Source organism: Parambassis ranga, chromosome 4 (assembly GCF_900634625.1).
Source record: "Parambassis ranga chromosome 4, fParRan2.1, whole genome shotgun sequence".
In the NCBI taxonomy this organism is placed as follows: Eukaryota; Metazoa; Chordata; class Actinopteri; family Ambassidae; genus Parambassis; species Parambassis ranga.
This window is the reverse complement of record NC_041025.1, coordinates 21,083,975-21,098,179: the sequence shown is the minus strand read 5'-3', so window position 1 is coordinate 21,098,179 and position 14,205 is coordinate 21,083,975. Positions and strand designations below refer to the sequence as shown.

The 14,205-nt window shown below is 39.3% G+C and overlaps 1 long non-coding RNA gene across 1 annotated transcript; it reads right to left on the bottom strand.

Moving 5' to 3' along the window:
* Window positions 1-2,122: 2,122 nt before the first annotated feature.
* On the bottom strand, window positions 2,123-12,382 carry LOC114435013 (uncharacterized). The gene is made up of 3 exons (XR_003670529.1): window positions 12,317-12,382; window positions 6,924-7,036; window positions 2,123-2,164 (listed from the first exon to the last, which is right to left on the bottom strand). It is a non-coding gene; the product is annotated as an uncharacterized LOC114435013 (long non-coding RNA).
* Window positions 12,383-14,205: the final 1,823 nt, after the last annotated feature.

Sequence of the window (14,205 nt, the reverse complement as noted above, 5' to 3'; positions counted from 1 at the left end):
AAATATACCAATAAAACAAAGGACAGACACAGAAAAGAGGAATGTCCTACTAAAGTCACATTTAAGGAGTAACAGTAACTGTGATGTCGGGCTATGATTTAAGGGGAAAAACATTCGATAATATAATAAATGATATTTTTCCTTCCGAACAGCAAGTGTATTTTGTAACTGTATTTCTCTTTAACTAAAACTGTAATGGAAAAAAAACCATTTGGTAAACCTGATAATTAATACAAGTTCTGTTAATTAATAGCTGAATTAATACCTAATAAGTGAACTTGATGAATGATACCTAATAATTTACAAAATTTTAAATAATACCTGATAAAAGAGTGTTGGGAATGACTGACATTGCTATTTTGTAGTTATCAAATCTGTCAAACACACAAAGAAACACATAATTGTATACAGTTATACAGTTAGCTGTTAATGTAATATGTCTTTTTTCTGCAGATCAAAAAGATCAAAGATTATTAATTCATCATATAGCCAAGTGTTAAATGTTAAACGTGTAAACATTCATTTTAGCTCTAATTGGATGTGCCGTTGTTAAAATGCCGTTGTTAAAATGATTCACCTTGACCACCTGAACTTCACTGAATAGATACATTTTCAACGTTTCCAGAGAGCTCAAACAAAAATCTTTCCTTCTTATAAATGATGATGACTCGATTAATCTCAGGCCAACTTCTGAACATGTAACGTGTCAAACGGTAAAATCAAAGCGTGTAAGACTAAAGAGATGTACACATGTTCAGTGGAAGAGATAAATGGATTTTCTGGCTCTGGGCCTGTACTGCATGTACTCCTGTCTCTTGTTCTTTTTATCTTTCCCATTAAATCAATCTTAGAAGTTGTGTGTGTGTTTGTGTGCGATTAAAAGGTCAACCTGTCACACCTGCGTTGCTTGCAGAAGACACAGTGCGCACATTTCATCAAACCTGTTTTGGCTCATGGCCACCTCCAGGTGAGGGAGATTCCTCTGTGTGTGAGAGTGTGTGTGAGAGTGTGTGTGTGAGAGAGAGAGAGAGAGGGAGAGAGATTGAAAAGGCACTCGTACAGAGTCCCGATTTGTACTCACTGGGGTTTCTTAAGAGCGTCATTGACAGATCAATCTGTTTATGATCATTTAACATCTTTAGTTTACATGATAATTGATTGATTGATTACCTGATAATTATACTATAAAATATAATATGGATATTTAATAATAGGAGGATATGTCCTTCCAAAATTCTCTGATTGAGAGACTCAAAGTAGAAAAAGGCCTTTCTTAACAGTGAGAATCATCTCAAGGAAGTGGGAGAAATTTCATTTCAATCTCAACACACATTGTCATCACAAGAGTGACCTTTATAATGTCGAGTGACATGCGAAGAAGAGAAAGGTAAAATCAAAATAAAATGAAACTTCAGGAGCAGCTTCAGGTAATAATATTGTGTGAGAGAGTCTTTAAGCCCATAATAGGTATAAAAATATCCATAGATGCATCAAAACATAAACAGTCTGCCACATTCTTTCTTTTACATTTCAATATTTGTACCAAAACAATGTTGCCCTCAAGCAGTGAGTATTCAGTCACTTCTAAAAGAGAAAATAAGTGTAGAAAATTACGCAAGCTGATACTGCTGCCCGGTTTGGCTTATCAATAAAAATGCTAGAGGCTCACATGTTTAAAAAAAAAAGGGGACCAGACCAGTTCCTGTCCAGGATTCTGATATCAGCTGATGCTTATGCACGTAGGTATGATGGACACATATCCACAGGAATGCATCATCATTTTAAAAGCACGTTCTGTATGCACATCAAATATAACCACATGTAGGCCCCCCCCCCCCATATTTCACTTTCAGAGAGCTGACAAAAATATATGATTTTACTAGAAAGCTTACGATAAAGGATCAGCAATAGGTGAGTGTTGCCTAATGCCACGCCTCTTCAACCGTCTCTTTACACTTTACACATAATTGTTGCAGCAGATTTTCAGCGCCTTGTTCGCCCCATCAGCCCACTTTTAATAACATACATATTTTCAGGGGTTACAGTGGAGACAAAAATAAAATATCTTGCGTACAGTGGATAAATTGCCGTAACTCACATTTTCCTTGAAAGTTGCTTGGCATGCTGAAAATCTCCCTGTTGTGGTTCAAATTGCAGATGTAGCCTGGAAGAATACAGAAATAAATGTAAATCTCTCCCTCTCTCTCTCTCTCTCTCTGCCTGAGGAAGATCTATCTGTCCTTTGATTCCAGGGTGAGACGGCTGCAATTCAACGCGGCAGCTAAAATTGCAGCGGTTGACTAAATATGGATGTGCAGCCGCGACATTAAAGAGGGAGACATAATTGAAGAACATAACTACAGGACATCCCAGAATAAGGTGGGGTGATGGTTGTCACGGTGACGAATCGGTCACAAGATGGGGTTGGGGGGAGTCCCACACACACACACACCTCTCTGTGAATCTCTGGTGCCCCATGATTTTCATGTCAGGATTCCTCTCACATGCCAGCACAACGTATAGGTTCACAGGAAGGCAAAACTACACCCAGATAGAATTCAGTATCAGGGTTCAAGACTGTACTCCATTTGCATTCTACAGTGTAAAACACCAAGGATGGCAATTCAAAGTGCTGAACTCTTCATTAAATTAGAATAACAACCTTGACTTTGCACTGGTGATTCTACAAAAAATAGACTTATCTACTTTACAGACAGCTGCTACCAAAAGAGTTAACTATGGCTACACGGTAAAACTAAACTTCAGGGCAAAGAAAGGAAAGCCCACAAGAACGTGTATAAACCTGCAGTTCTCTCTTTGGCCTCCAGAGTCTGGCTTAAAATTTTGCAATAAGAATGTTACTACTGCCGACTGCTTCTGTGTGACTGCCTGCCCACCTAAACGCCACTTGTGCTTCACACCTATGCCTGAACAGGAGTTTAGGAGTTTACACTCTGATACTACTCTCTAAGAGACATCATGGACAGTTTATCCATTTTTTTTACAGTCTAGGCCATTAGCATGTTTACCAACAGGTAAAAAGGCTCAAAACATGAAGCAAATTGACCATGGACAAATGATTCCCCTCTGAAATATTTGAATAGTTTGTGTCATATGACACATTTTATGATTTTATAATCCATATTGGTGTGTTACATCACAAAGAGATGATGATTTATTTTAGCAAACAAAAAAACAGTACTGATCTCTATCTAAACCACCATGTAAGCATAAAATGCATATTTAGAAAGCATAAAGTTGTAAAAATACTACTGCTTTAAAAAAAACTCATCCAACAAACTCATTAAAGACTATTGCACAATCACACAACTTGCTATACCTTTTATACAAGAGTACGTTCAGAAAACTGAAAAAAAGAATTAATCCAAAAATAAGGTAGGCATGTATACAATTTGAAAGGACTGTCATTTCAGCAGGCTGAGTTGGAACATGATTATGCTATCAAGTAACCCTGAAAATAAATTATGCTTTTTGTCTAGTTATTTTTTTATCAGCTGTGGAGAACAGGGATGTGGGCCGAGTGAAATTACAGCTGAAGGGGCAACGGTGGATCAAGCAATTCTGATTGTGTGTTTGGCCGAGAGGTGATGAGGCTTATGGGTAATAAAGGGTTGAAATGCTCACAATCAGTGATGACAGCAATCAAATAATAGGCTCTTACTTTACCTCAAAAGGTAATACCAGCCTACTTGATATACTGTAGATCAGCTGTAATCAATGATAGAAGGGTCGGTGCCTTAGGCAGAAAATCTCATATGTTAATGCATGTGACCATGGTAGCTCTGCTGAAACTGCAACAATGGAGGATAAGGTTCAACTTCATCTTGCTTGTTCAGTTCAAGGTAGCTCAGAGAGAAACTGAGAGAAAAATTTCATTAATTTGCTTCATCATCCGAGCTTTGAGGATTTTTAACACACATTTGGCATACGCAATATTCACGCAACGACAGGAAGTGTGTCACATCTGGAACAACCGGCCGTTTCAACAGCCTTAGAAAAAACATCTATCATTTTCTCTGCAGTAACTGGGGACTTGATCACAGAACTTTAGCATTGTGGGAGGTTTTTCTTGCCATTGGTGACTACAATGACCACATCCTTCCTGAACACAGAGTTTCTTCTCTATCCGTTGCATCAGTAACTTTTCCTGCTGTTGGGCACCTCTGGCAGAGGCAAAGAAGTCAACGCTGGTGAAGTACAAATGCAGTGCGACACCAGCATAGGGATGTTGTCAGAGATTTAAAACTCCAATATAAAGTAAGAGATATCATCCTGGTACTGACAGGGTACACAGTGAGTACATGATTCCTCTGGCCAGAGCATAAGTAGAATGTATAAGATCAAACTATAAACGAATCTAATAATGATGCATAGACACATTTTCTGGCATCTACATATGGTCTTCATGTATGGCAGTGGCCTGCCATATTTAGCACCATTTTGTAACACACACCCACACATCAATTGCCAGTTCGACAACAGGAGAGGCCCCCAGCCGTGACCAACACATGGTGCTACCAGCCACTGCCAGGACCCATTTGTGTGTGTGTGTGTGTGTGTGTGTGTGCTCCATAAATTAATAAACATATCTGACAAGTGCATTGCGGGCACCCGAGGGCATCATCATGTTTGCAAACAACTCCCCCTTTGCTCTCCCCCTTACACACACTCTCCCGCCATTCACACACAAAAACACACACGCAGTCTGAAGCACACACACTCCCCGAGGAGTAGCGATTGTTTAATGATTCAATTAGCTGCATGGCGTGCTGAGAGCTAGAGGCAAGATGGAGTGATAATTGATAAACATGTTTAATCCTGAGAGAGAGAAAGCAAGAGGAGGGGTGGAAAGATGAAACCAGACCGATAAAACACACACACACACACACAAATGTTTTAGTGTGTGTGTATATGGCTCATTTAGCTTTGACTTATTTTTACAAGAGAGTGGTCTTGGCATCTGAACCATTAGGCATGTATCCATCCACCTGTTTTTATAAACCACATGAAACAAATTGTGTAAATCAAACTGCTGCTAGAAACTAATAAAAATCTTTACTACATCTTGACAATGAGGTGTGTGCTGCTCAAGGGTTTTTTGTTTTGTTTTTTGACACTTGACTCATTATTATGTGCCTGAACCAAAAAACGGCAAAGAATACAAATGTAAGGGCTTAGAAGGGGTGTATATAACTGACAGGGACTCCTGCATCATGTTGCCATTATCACAACTATAACTCACAAAAATGCCATCAGAGGACATACGGTTATTCCACTCAAGCCAAAACAGAAAACAGATCAAATGGTCCAGAGACATTTTTGGGGGAAAAAAAACATCCATACTCATCTAAATGCTCTTATACTGATGTGGAGCGAGGCCACACACTCACAGATGTTCTTCCTCACAATAAAGCGTGTCCACAGTGATCTAGAGTAGTACATTAATTAAATGATTGCCCCGTTTGGGTCCTCTCCACTTTCAGGGTAACCACAAGGTCAAAAAAAAAGCAGGGCAGAATGGACTAATCTTCCACCTGTCCACACCCCTCTCTGGCCTTTTCTATAACTTTAATAGCCTCATTCCACCCAGGCCACTTTCTTTATTATACTACTGTCAACAATGCAATTAAACTAATAATAAAAATAGCTGGGCAGGGAGCATAACTCTTCAAGTCAGACATAACCACCACCTTTACAGTCATTCTACCTGTCTCAGAGGCAGCAGGAAATAGCCCATACATAGGCCTATTTAACACGGTTCAAAAGGTTAGATTCTGCTGAATAAAGTCAAGGTTATCTTTCTTGCCAATCTGGATTTCAGGTTAATATCACGTTATCATCCTAGTTTGTTTCTAAACAAGCTACAAACACACTTCTTAAAATAGTAATTTTTTATCATCGACTGCAGACACCAGTTCCCAGAAATTGTGTTTTTGCTTTTTGGTAACAGTGATCTTCAGTTAGCTTCAGCATCTTCACACTGATTTAGTTGCATTTCATTTTATGATTTGGCATTTGGTCACTACAGTCTACATCTGAATCAGTGTAGAGAGAAGTGTTAAGTTTCATGCCCTGTAATTGTGGCTTGGCTTGCACTGATTTCCCCTTTTTCCCGTTGCACATCAAATACCTGCAGTTTAGACCTATTACCAGTTCTTCTTCTCTCTCTAACAGAAGTATTAACTGCGATCTATCCTCCCAGAACAATTCAGGACATCAACACAAGTGCCAATCAGGACATTTTGTCTTCCTCCTTTCAACACCTAGACTGCTGGACATCTCAAGTCGGAAACTTCAACTCTCTGGTAATTCATGCATGTTACTGCTGAAGGTGTTTTGGCTTCTATTTATTATTTTCTACTACTGCATACTGTCGATTCTGGTCATTGTGTTATTAGTTGTAGATCATCCCTAGCCTATCCCTAAAAGTGCTCCGTTTTATTCTGGTCACCAACTTGGATGTTTTAAGATCTAAGTGGAAACCTCTGGTTGAGAAATGAAACCAATTCCACAAGTGCTCAACCTCACTCCAATAGTGAGTAAATCCCTTTTGTTTCTCTTTTATTTAAAAAGAACTAGTCTCAGCAGCTGTTTTGGAAGTAATTAACAATCAACCTATTCTAAAGAAATTGACAACACATAATTCAATACATTGTCTGCCATTACACACATGTACTGTACATTTATTTATTTCTTAGCACTTGTTTTTATCCATGTTTGCAGGATGAGGCCGTCTTTCAGCACAGTGTGGTCTCAGTGGAAAGGGAGTTTAAACAGCTGCTCTGCGTGCATGTTTGCTTGTGTCTGTATTTGCCTGTGTATATGTCTATGTGTGCAGGGGCGAGGAGTAAACAGGGGAAGTCGGTAAGATCTTTTGTATTGAAGAGAAATGTTTACTCTACCTTCATGGTTGGCCTTTGGCTGAGGGATTATGGGTAGAGTTGGAGCCAGGTAACCCCTCAGATCAGTAAGGTCACCTTCACCAAAATCTGTCTCCATGTGAGCAAGTAGCAATCTTGAAAAGATGTCAAACAAAAATAAAGGTCAGAGAAGATGTTTTTTCTTCTCAAAAAGTAAGGTTAAAAACACAAGATGTATTTTACTCATATGTGAGGCCTCAATAAAAATATGTAAGTCTTTAGTTTTTGTTACTGTTGATAGCAGCACCAATTTGGCTATGAAGATGCTGTGCATACCTGAGAAAATGTGGTTTTCATTTATTTTTTTACTTGTCTATTTTAATGCTGTCTCTCTAAACAAGCACTTAAAAGCCTTACTATGCACATTCTGTGTTCAGTAATTAATACACAGCACAGATGATTAAGATGGTTTATTAACTGACTGGTGCTGAGTAACCTTAACTATTTATAAACCCACTTGAGGAACTAGAGAAAACAGTGAAGTTACACACCTATTTATTTATTTCTATATCCCTACATTTTGATCATATCTCACTCAGTGTGTGTGAATATATCAGCAATTGCTAAAAATTGCAGTGGTAGTAGCCGATCAGAAAATGTTAACATATATTTCCCCACCCTAGTATCCATATACTCCTGTGGTCTATTGAACCACACCCATGCAGTGATGAGCCACATGTTCAATTGCAGCTTCAGTTTTATCCTAAAGAATTTGGGGACCACATTTAATCTTCTTGTGACCCAAATCAAGGTCCCGACCCAGATTACACAACACACTGATGTTGCTGATTAAAGGCCAAATCCCAACATGCCGGTTTCAGGACCCCTGAGCCCCCAAGAAGTTGACCCGCCCTGAAGAGAGTCCACTGTTCAGACAGACACATGTTCACTTCACCCTATTAGCCTTCTCTCTCTCTTGATGTGTGTGTGTGTGTGTGTGTGTTGGGGTGGGGGGGGAGGAGTATGTGTCCTGCTGGGTGGCAGAATTAAAGGAAAGGTCTGTTCGAGAAGAGCCTTTGAAATGGACACACATGAACTTGCTCTCTCTCAGACACATGAACACACTTCCATACTCCTGTAGCACCCATTATTGACCATAACATCTGCCTCCTCTCCAAAGAGACAGAGAGAAGGAGAGAGGGTGAGGGAGAGAAGAACAAAGGAAGAGAGAGAAATAAATAAAATCAAGGCTTTGCTTTTTAGTAGCACCAGTATTCATTCATATTATGTAGTTTATATTTTTATATTTGAAAAGAACTTCATTGCATCTTGTCTCATTTTAGTCGCATACTTTATTCGCACATCAGCCTCTTCATTAATTGAATATAATGACTGGTTTAAAAGGTGAAATGAAGGCTTTTAAAAAAATAAACTTTTGCTTTTAAAACTTAAACTAAAGCTCTTCACTCTGCATGCCAAAGTAATGTTGACAACTGTGTAATATCAAAGAGAGCACAGGGCAAGTTGGAGGAAGGGAAGCCTCAGTGAGAGTCAATAGAACTTGAACAACAGAAAAACAAATACGGAGCGCAATGAATGCTGCTCTCTCTACACTCTCCAGTTCTGTGTAATTATGTCTAGTAATTTGACCTATCAAATGACAACGAAAAGAAAACCAACAACAAAACTATATAAACTACATTAAAAAACATGACAGTGTGAAGTTTCCTTTTCACCGAATCCTTTCGGTAAAATTTCGGACTCCTTTCCTGGTGTGAAGTTTTGACTGAAGGGGAAATGGAGGGAGCAGAGAAAGCAACAAAGGGAGGTGAAGAAGAAAGAAAAAGAAACAGGCTTCCTACTGGTTGTGACGTTTGTTGGAGATGATGGCATTTTTTTCTTGACTATGACAGAGAATACATTTCACATCAGACGAGGCCACAAAATCAGAAGAAAATAATAATTAGCGCAAAACAATACTGTAAAAATCTGTTGTTTTTTTATAGAAAGTTTTTGTATTTGTTCTCTAGGTAACATTTTTCTTTTCTGAATGTGTAGCTCAGTAGAATTTCATTGAACAGGAGTCATACAATTTTGCACCAGGGAGAGAGGGAGTAAGGTTGGGGGGAAGAAAGTATGGTATATGGGGGGAAAAAAACAACAACTACAGGATGGCTGTATGAAAAAGAATCAAACTGACCCTGCTCAATCACCAGCCCCCTGTCTCTCATAATTGCAGCATCTCCAAACAACCAAAACAAACCAAATCAGGCCTAATGTATTTCCCCGTCACAACTGCCTGCCGGGAGCCAAATAGCTGCTCCTGGAGAGAAATGTCCTTTTTTGAAAAACACTACTTGTAAATATGCCTCTCTGCATGGCAGATAGCAGCCTGGGCCCTCCCCCTCCCGCCTCATTTGTTCTCTTTCACTTTCCATCTGTTTATTTTCAAGGTAAAGAGAGGTGACACTGTGAATGCAAAAACAGAATTTTCACATAGTCAGGCATTCTGTATCACTCTCCCCTGTTCTTTTTGTTCCTTTACTTACAGTTTCTTCTGTATTGAGCAAACATTTACAGATGAGTTGATTGATTGATTAGTATAAACAAGCGTCGGTGGCAAGTGCAGCTTTTAAAATGGTAGATTGACAAGCTCTCATCCAACCACAACATATTTAAAAAAGTGCCTAACACAGTAGTGGTATGGCGTCCATAAAACGTACGTTTTACAAGGCATTTTAACTAGGGATGTCCCGATCAGGTTTTTTTGCCCTCGAGTCCGAGTCTGAGTCATTTGATTTTGAGTATCTGCCGATACCGATCCCGATCCGATACTATACTCGTTGCGGCAAAACCTGTGTGTGTGTGTGTGTGTCCACACTGAGAGATTTCACACACGTAGCACATCAGCACATCAAGAAAGGGAGGTAATGTCCGTTTCCGATCGAGTCTGAAATCACGTAATCGGGCCCGATTTCCGATCACGTGATCGGATCGGGAGATCCCTAATTTTAACATTGGAGTCTATGGTGATTGACTCACTTTTGGAGACTGCCCCTAGCAGCTGTAGCATGAACTGCAATTTTTAGGCACTTCTGCGTTGGCTTCATGCCTGAGCCTCGGAGGTTACGATGTGAGGGTCAATTGCAACTTTTGACACTTCTGCATGAGCTTTATTGCAATTTTTTTGCAATAATATGCAGTTCTTCAAATGGAATCCAGAGGCCAAATCTCAAAATTTACAGCAAAAATAAAACGTATTCAAAATGTGGTACAAGAAATGTTTTGGTCTCAATATAAACATCAATATTTGTAAGAAGAGCAGTCCTTGCTGTTCTTTGGTTTTTAGTTTCGCCTTCACCTCAGGTATGTTGTGAACTTTTAGGAGAGCACCATTTCCTGGTAGTTCCAACATTCAAGGACAAGAGCTGTCTAATAAAATGTTTTATCATCCTAAAGGTAAAGATTGTGTCCTCACACTGGGTCTACTAAGAAGGCAACTGCACTTCAGCTGTCTTACTGATGTCAAGTTAATGATGGTAAATTATAATACAAGAGGGTTCAAGTGGACTCACAAATACTTATCCTTTTTCTGTACAGATTACACAATCTATCAGGCAGATGCTGCCAAATGATGTTAATTTGCTCACTTTGTACCATCAATCTTACTTCTGTATATTTTCTTAATCCTGTATTAAGACAAATATGGATTACAGAAAAAAACCTGATCATAAACACAAGAAAAAAGTAAGATTTGTGTTTCTATAGTTTTACATTACCCACTTACATGTTTTCATGTGAACAAAATATCCTGTGAGCCTCCGCCCTCAAATTAAGGATGAACTCACCTGAATGACAAACTGTCTCTGCTAATAACAGGCATGTGTACGTGTGTTTGAAGGCAGGTTGTATGTCATGGGAAGGGATTAACAGTATTTTAATGAGGGTTTAATGTTTATGTTCACAGGCTCATACAGGCAGACAGACATGTACTACACTCAACCAATGACAGGTCTTATACTCATGCACAAGCAGACAAGCACAGAAGTGCAGAGACAAACAGATCAGAGTGTTTTAATGCCTCTCAAACGGTATTAACGACATGTCTAAAGCTTATTAGGGGGTTAGAGGATGTTTGCAGTCTTTCTCTTACAGAAATATGATGTGCGTGTTGATGTAGCTAATCTAATTACAGAGAAGAAACTAAACTCGCTGTCAGCTGCTTGTACTTTAAGTACATTCAGCTGCCAATCACGTTCACCCATGAAAATAAGTTGTATGCATCCAAATCTGTTGTTCTAATACAGACAGGGTAACGTTCATCAGCATTAGCCTCTGACCTCTAAAATTTCTATTAGTATTATTTTATTGTTCTGTTGTATACAAGTATCACTATTCATGGTGATATTACTGGCTGTGTGAACACTCTAAACACAGACTATACACAAAGCACAGTAAGCCCATAAGCACTGACTGCTGTTTGCATTCAGCAGACTTTCTGCTAATTCTGTCGGGCTTTGTCATGACTGCTAGTGTTCATGAGGTCACTGTAATTCTTACATATTTACTATGTTAAATACTCAAACATATTTAGAAAAAAAAATAAAGAATTAAGGTTTGTTGGGGCTCAATTCTCTCTCTCTTTGTTTTGGTACATTGCTGATGTAGTCAAAAGTCAGAGAGTGTGTGCAATAACACCTGTCCTTAATCGTGTTCCTACACACTTACTGAGCCGTACAGTAGACTGGTGACCTATCTATGGTGCAATGATGCCCAGGCCCTGTAAAGCATGTATGCATGGATGGATGGATGGATGCGCACATATAATGGATGGAAAAATGAGGCATGAGATACGCAGTTGGCCTCAAATGACCACTTGAGGCACCCACAGTGAGTCAATCATCATAGACCTCCATGTTAAAGTGCCAAGCTTCAGAGCAAAAATAAACATGTTCACAGCCCGGTACAAAGACAATTTTACTCTCTATGGAGGGTACTACCACTATGGCGCTACCAAGATGGTAACAGCTAGAGCCTTCCACATTGAACTTTACAATGGATCTACAGAAGGCCTGTTGGTGACATCACAAAAGGATTGTCAGTCAGAAATAAGACACCATCATCTGACACCAATGACACTACTTAATGTAGTTTGGTCAAATGTGGCAGAAAGTTGGAAAAGGTTCAACAATGATTCTTCAATTACAAACTAAAATTCATACATATGTCATAACAACAGCAATCTTTGTCATTGTGACCTGACGCAAAACAATAACACGGCTCAGATTATCCTTACTTCTCAACACATGCACTTAGTACTAAGTCAAATTCTGGTGTTTAAGAGACAAAACAAAACAAAAAACACCTGCTGGGCACCAAGCATTCAGCACAATACTTATTAAAATGACTGTTTTGACAATATGTCTATGTCAAACCTGCCCGTCTCACTGCCCCTATCCCTCCGGACCTGACCAGGTAAGTGAATGTGCGCCACACCTTAGATCAACCTCCTAATGCCTCTCACTCTCTCTGTCTGCTCTGCAAACTGTTTCCCTGCTGCAAGAGCCAACCTGCCCCTCACACTTTGTTTTTCCCAGTGTGTGTGTGTGTGTGTGTGTGACAGCACTGCTAGGTTAGGGCGTTGCTCTGGCTAGTTTACTCTCACAGAGCAAACAAATCTCTGATGTGTTTTTTTAACCCTGATAGCCGCGGCTGACACCATGTCAACAACTGGCTGAAAATATTTCTTCCTCTTCTATTATTCGTATCCATCCCTGTATTCACTTTCTCCGTCTTTCATTGGGATCTTTGATTTTTAGCTCTCTTTTGTCTGCATTTAAATCTTCAAGTTCCTCCCTCAATTCTCTTTCTTTCTGTCTCTGTGCCAAACACGATCCTCCCTTTTTCTTTTCTCCTTTCAGGAGAAAGCTGTAACCACAGAGTGGTTGTATTTAAAGGAAGTGACTGAGCCCAGCTTTACACAACTGTTTGGTGATCTCTGTTGCCAATTTGTATCTGTAAGTCTTTGAGGATCCTGTTTGTGTGTTTGTTTGAGCCCGGCCAGGTGTGCTGGACAGAAGCCAAAGCAGAGATTAAAACCTCAAATCCCATTTCCTATTATACATATTGCTGTTATAATAGTTTGCTTTGATGTATTTTTTTTCCACATGAATTGAAATTTAGTTTGCATAGGCACTGAGGTGTTGTAAGTTTCGTGGCCCTAGGCTTCAGGAAAGCCTTTCAAAACAAAAGTAACAGACACAGGGATGCTGTGTGACATTAAAACAGGCTAAAAATGTAACCTTTTGGAGATTTAATGCTAAGTACAAATTAAATTTGTATTTACATTTTCTCACTACAGAATGAGATCTTCGGTGATATAACACAGAAATATTTTTTTCCCCAAAAACAGTGGCCGCTACTCCGTAACCTCCTCCCCACTCTTAATGTCAGCTGAAACCCTAAATAGAGGTATGCTAAAACCTTGTTTAACTGTTATGAGTTCTGAATCATACCCTCACTTCTACACACATGCATGCACACACAGATTGTGGTGTTTTGACTGGTATGTCAGAGTTAAGAGATCAGCGCAGACCACCCTAGAAGCTCCGAAAGGAAAGGATTTAAAATATGTAGGTTAAAGATAAAGGTTTACAGATTTTAGCACCAAACTTTTAATCACATTCCTAAAAAGTTAATGGAAATGTGAAATGTTTTATATAGATGCTAAGTGCTTGAGAGACAATGCAAAAAAAAAAAGTAACCACTGGAAAGTTTAAAGAAAGCCAAGGTCCACCTCTCTATGACCAAACCTGAAGCTCAGTGATAAATGCACCTGTGTTATTAAAATGTTGGGTATTAGTGGGTAGAATGGGGGGTAGAGAAATACAGAAAAGCGGCAATGAAAAGAAGAATGTTCCTTGACCTTTTAACCCTGCAGCAAAAAGATGAATCAAACTGTTTAACTTTGTAGGCATTGTTCCCAGGCTTTGACATCAGCCGTGAACAGCCGCCGGTTCATTCAAAGCTTTATCTGCAATCCTGACTTTGAAATTGAAAATAGAAAATAAGGCGTCTGCTTTTTTTCCAAGATGATGAAACACCTAAATAAAAACCTAACATGTAAAACATGACAACAATTTAGTTTACTTTAGTACACCTAATTGGTAAACAGTGATGTAATTTCAAAAGTGTATTGTTTGCTCCATGAGGATCCAGTCAGTCCAGTTTGTGTTGTGTTTTCCCTGAGCTTCGTTAAGCCACCGTTAACCTGTGCTCTCTCCTGTTTAGTCTCAGGGCAGAGCCGCCCTCACTCTGGACAAAT